Here is a 6,000-nt window from a genome sequence, read left to right on the forward strand (position 1 = left end):
TGGTCATTCCTGGACACTGGAAGTGTCCCTGACTTTCCACATCACACAGAAATGGCATTCTACTGGCTCATACAGGAACTAAAGTATTTTAAGCTGATGCAACATCGACTGAGCCGACCTGAAGTTAGCAGCAGCTAAACAGCCAATTGCTCTCCAAGGCAACCGAACAGGGATTCATAAGATTTGGTCTGCAATTCTCTCCTGAGGCTCCAAAGGAAAACCAAAATGTACAGATATTGATCTGTTAGGATCTCCTCTCTACAGCACCAATTACAGGATCAACACAAAACCAATGATCATTAATAGACCTTTGGTCAAAAGGAATGAGATATATTTAAATCGATTATCAATCTATGGAACTGTCTTTATATTGAATGATGCAATATATCCTTTGGACCAAAATGGATAAATCTGGATTAATCTGTGAAAATGTTGGTTATAATTAAACCACCTCAATGAGGAAAGTGTAGCATATACAACTAGCTTTGTTAATAAACTGAAAATACAGGATGTATTTAAGAGTAACAAAGATAAGGAATGTCACAAGGACAGTTAGGAAAGCATGAAGCCTAAATACAGAGGAGGGCAGAAAAGAACATAGAGTATTCCACAATTTTTCAAATTGTTGCAAAGATGTTTGGTATGAATAAGAGCACAGAGTAATATATATACTCGAGTAAAAGTGAATCTCATGTAGAAGCCGACTCCCTATATTTGGGAAAAAAATCTGGAATTTTTCATATATCTCATGTAAAAGTCAACCCTAGTCCTTCACAAATATCAGATCACCATTTGTGAGTCACAGTATTATCCTGTACATAGATGTTACGATGAGGAAATGAATTCTTTTTGTGCTATTATGTGCTGCTGTGAAAGTTTAAGATGCGTCAGGTCAGAGTCAGGTGACAACCTCCCTTTGTGTGCTGCTCAGCTTACTGCAATTCGTTGTGATTTTTTTATTCATTCAGAGATCAATTGGGCTTCTGCTAATGATACAGTATTTCGAACTGTAGCATGAATTTCAACCCCTCAAAAGTAGTATCCACGTAAATTTAACCTTAAAAAAAATCTAAGTTTGACTTTTACTTATTTATATACGGTATATTGGAGTATAGAAGGAACACATCACTGTAATATTTATAAAGTACAGGGGCAAAAAAAAAGTTTTGACAGAGTGTTGAAAAATGTGAGAGAAGCTTGTCACATCCAGCGGGTAATTGCATTGCACTCAGTTGTTGTTTATAAATATCCTGTTTTGGCTCATGGCCTGCTTTCAATCAACGTAAACAGATTAGCAATAGAGCAATAAAAGCCTATTTAGCTGAGAATTGACATTGCTTGTGTATTCTTTGTGCACGTTGTATACACTGGGGTGTAGTCTAGATCTGGCAACATGTTTCATATATATTTGGCTGGCTGCAATGTTTGATTCGCCCTTACCACCACCTTCCTCTCCCATGACAGTTAACTGCACACTGATGTTATTCACATAACCACCGGACAAGGAAGAGGGAGATCTCTTCTGCAATGTGCTTTTAACTAAATACATTCAGGCTTAACTGAATAGTGCCTTATTGAGAGCATTTCAATGCATCAACCAAGAATTCAGAGTCCACCCTCCTAATTTTATCTCTCCAACCTCCAGTCTCAGATAGTTGTGACGAGGCTCCAGTGTTTCTTAATTTTAAATTGAACTCGAGATATTTGTCTTGTTTTCCCAATTTTCACAAGTTTCTGGAGCGTGGCAATTAGGTAACAAGCAGCTTCTGGCAGGAACCCGAGATATTCCCAGATGGAAATAGGATAAACTAATTCCTAGCAGGTCTGCCTGTCCATATATTTGACAGGAGTCCTAGAGAGTTACTTAAAGCTCTTTGCTCCCAAATAGAGCACTGTTTAAATCCTTGGTGCACATCTGCTCTTTAAAGGAGAACATTTTTTTAAAGTACTCAGTATAAAGGAAGTTAACAAAATACAACAGCGCCCATCAAGATCGAAAGAGATAGTGTGGCCAAATGTAAGAATAGATGAAAAGATAGGTGATTAAAGGCGGGAAGTGATTGTTTCTTCAGAGCTATAAGATAAAGGAAGAAACTGTGAAGTCAAGACACTATTTGGAAGAAGGGGCAAAGATCAATCGACCCATCTCTCTCGTTCACATTTGAAACATGTTCATTGATATGTTGAGCAAGACCAGAGATATTGACCTAAATGGAAATGTCTTTTACTTTTCATTTGAGGAAGTGAAGAAAATTGTGACACATCTTTATAAGTTAATTTAGAGGAAGTTTGAGCAATTTGAAAAATGGCATATGTGCACATCATTTTCAAGTGCATAGTCAGCATAGTACGTAATTGAGACACAAGTGTCATGGACTACAGTATTCTGAAAGTAATTGGATTCTGAACTCATATTATGACAGACATAAGAATGAGATTGTACTTAGGGTTCATTTGGTAAAGGAAGCAGTTGCCAAATGAGATATGAAGAAATGCTCTTGTCATTGTGTTATGACATAAACTTAGAAAGCAATATTGTTCAAAACAGATTTTAAGAACAGTAAAATCAAGACCATGCTCATGAGCAAAGACAATTAAGCTGATTTGAAAGGAGGCCTGGGTTGAGGCCTGTTTGGATTGAGATGCAATTGATCAGAAATATCCTTCATGAAGTGACATACTATATGTGAGGTACACATACTTCTTAGATGTGGGCGGCCCTCTTAGATGCCATTCAATAAAGACTGTATTGTGATCAGACTATTGTCTTACAAATACAGAACATAGTGTCCTCTTGTGGCGCAGTGGTAGTATCCCTACCCTGCGTTCCAGGAGGCCTAGGTTCAAGTGTGGAATAACATCTCTGAACAGATTGATTAAAAAGATAGGACAGGAGTGAATCTGAGATTGACTGTCGAAAATGTGTGAAAAGCCATTAAGGCCAGCCTGAAAGGCAAGATAGAAGAGCTGGACAAAAAGGAAGTAATCTAGAAAGTGTCAACTCCTGTTGAGTGGATTAGTAGCATGGTGAAACAACCTGAAATGCTGACAAAGTGCATCAACCTAAAATATCTACACTGGATGTGGAGGAGGTTTCCCAGTAAATGAAATTGGATGAAAACTACATTTAGGAAGTCCTTCAGTAGATCTAGATGGCTGCACAAACCATTTGACATATTGACACTCCCAGAGGAATATCAACACAGAAAATATAAGTTAGTTCGTGATCTTTCTGGTGTGGAAACTATAGTGGATAAGCTGTTTTTCCAACAATGGAAGAAATCATTGTTGACCACAATCAAAACGCAGTGTGCTGCTCAACAGTGCACTCCAAATGAACCTGAAACTGACAACAGAAAGTTACCACTGAAGGTACCCAAAGTGAAGTACATGGGCCATGCACTGACAGCAAATTATCTTTCCCCGGATCTCAAAAATGTAACCATTATAGCAGTAACCCATAGATGTAAAAGCAGTGCAGCAATTCATTAGCTTCAGCAAGCATTTAGCAATTTTTTTCCCCAATTTGTTTTGAGAGAGAGAAGCATAATGCCAACTCATTGCCAACAGCATGCAGTACTGTTGGAACTCGGAACAAAAGGTACATTCATTTAAATCAAGGATGTAGTGGTGGCAATGTCAGTGCTGAAATAATACAATGTAAATGATGAAGCCATTCTGCAGTGTGATGTCAGCAAGATAAGACTTGGAGCAACATTAATGCAGCAAGGACAGTGAATTATGTTTTTATCCCGGGCATTAACACAAATGGAAAATCTCTGTGCTTGCATAGGGAAAGATAGTCTTTACTTGTGAACCTTTCCATCAATATTTCTTTGGAAGAGACAATGTGACAGTTACATTTAACTCAACCCACTTTAAAGCATTTTGCTCAAGTCACTTTTATCTGCTCCAAAGTATCTTCCAAAAATGTTATTCCAGTTACAGAGATGCCATACATAGATGTGACAGACAGGTAAGGAAAGCATGCTTGCTGTCAAGAGCAAAGCTACTGATAAAGAATATAGAGGATGCTGTGACAATGTGTGAATCAGCTGTTTGTTGTACTCTGAAGTCATCAGCTCAGCACAGACACTGGAATATTGCGTGCAATTCTGGTCTCCTTCCTATCGGAAAGATGTTCTGAAACTTGAAAGGGTTTAGGTTTAGGGTGAGAGGGGAAAGATATAAAAGAGATCTAAGGGGCAACGTTTTCACGCAGAGGGTGGTGCGTGTATGGAATGAGCTGCCAGAGGAAGTGGTGGTGGAGGCTGGTACAATTGCAAAATTTAAGAGGCATTTGGATGGGTATATGAATAGGAAGGGTTCGGAGGGATATGGGCTGGGTGCTGGCAGGTGGGACTAGATTGGGTTGGGATAACTAGTCGGCATGGACGGGTTGGACCAAAGGGTCTGTTTCCATTCTGTACATCTCTACGACTCTATGACTTTGAACATAACAGCCAAGCACCTTTCTCAAATCAAGCAATCTATCCAACTCTCCACTTATTACAAGAAGCAATGATGAAAGGATAATCCAAAATCATCAAGACATACCTATTGCCTTAAGAGCAATATATTGACAGTCCAAGATAGCATTTTATATAAAGGAAATAGATTGATTATCTCTAAAGAGGTGAAAGACGTGATGCTAAAGCACATCCATGCAAGCCAGTAAGGAACTGTGCCAAGACTGAGGAAAGCAAGAGATCTACTCTACTGGCTGAGCATGGCTGCAAGATCAAGGACCACATCAGCCAGTATAGTTCTTGTGATGCAGACCAAATTAAGCAAGATAGGGAGCCACTGATGGCACATTACAACCCAGACGGACCATGGAGGAAGCTGGGAATCAACTAAGTAGTTTCTTGACTACTGTCGTGACCCCAGCTGATGCTAACATAGAAAAAAGTGAGATCCTAGAATGAAATCTGGCTTGATAGATCTTTATTTTAATGTGGTGGCCTTTCACTGAAGCATGAGCACACAAAGCTACAGATTTAGTTTTAGCAATCAAGCAGAATTTTAATATACAAAAAAATAAAAATAGCATAATCCAAATCAAGTTATCAAAATACAGCATAGCTTCAAATGCTTCAAAACTCTCAGCCAAACAAAATTCTATCACTGCCTTAGTACCATTACTTTACAGCTAATCAAAATCCTGACAAATTCCTTGTCTATCAAAGTAGCAGGTTTGACTTGATGGTTTCTTCTCGGTTCCCTCTGTATGAATTACAAAGCCTTTTTTCTTTGACTCAGACAACTCATATCTTAGGCTTTCTCAACTTCGAATAACCAATGCAGGTTTTTAATCCTGAAATCTGAAAGTTTACACAAACTACATTGTTCGACTGAGACAACTTACTTCCTTAGCTACTTAAACAATCTCTTTTCTCTAGGTGATATTATATTTGTATCTGACTTGAACTACCCACAAGTTTCACTGTCTGATTTTAAAACCTGAGACCTTCAAACAGTTTTGAGAAAGGAAAAAAATACAATCTAAAATGATTGCAGTGATAACTTGACCACAGATTGGGCCAAGTTCATCAATCCAATGTAGAATAAACAAAATCAAAAGAGGATAGCAAATGTGGTTCCCTTGTTCAAAAAGGGGAGTAGGGATAACCCTAGTAACTATAGGCCGGTGAGTCTCACTTCTGTTGTGGGCAAAGTCTTAGAGAGAATTGTAAGGGATAGGATTTATGCACATCTGGATAGGAATAATGTGATCAAGGATAGTCAGCATGGTTTTGTGAAGGGCAAGTCGTGCCTCACAAACCTTATTGAATTCTTTGAAAAGGTGACGAAGGAGGTTGATGAGGGGAAAGCGGTAGATGTGGTATATATGGATTTTAGTAAGGCGTTTGATAAGGTTCCCCATGGTAGGCTACGGCAGAAAATACGGAGATATGGCATTGAGGGTGAGTTGGAGGTTTGGATTAGGAATTGGCTGGATGGAAGAAGACAGAGGGTAGTAGTTGATGGCAAAGTATC

This window comes from Chiloscyllium plagiosum, chromosome 13 (assembly GCF_004010195.1).
Source record: "Chiloscyllium plagiosum isolate BGI_BamShark_2017 chromosome 13, ASM401019v2, whole genome shotgun sequence".
Classification (NCBI taxonomy): Eukaryota; Metazoa; Chordata; class Chondrichthyes; order Orectolobiformes; family Hemiscylliidae; genus Chiloscyllium; species Chiloscyllium plagiosum.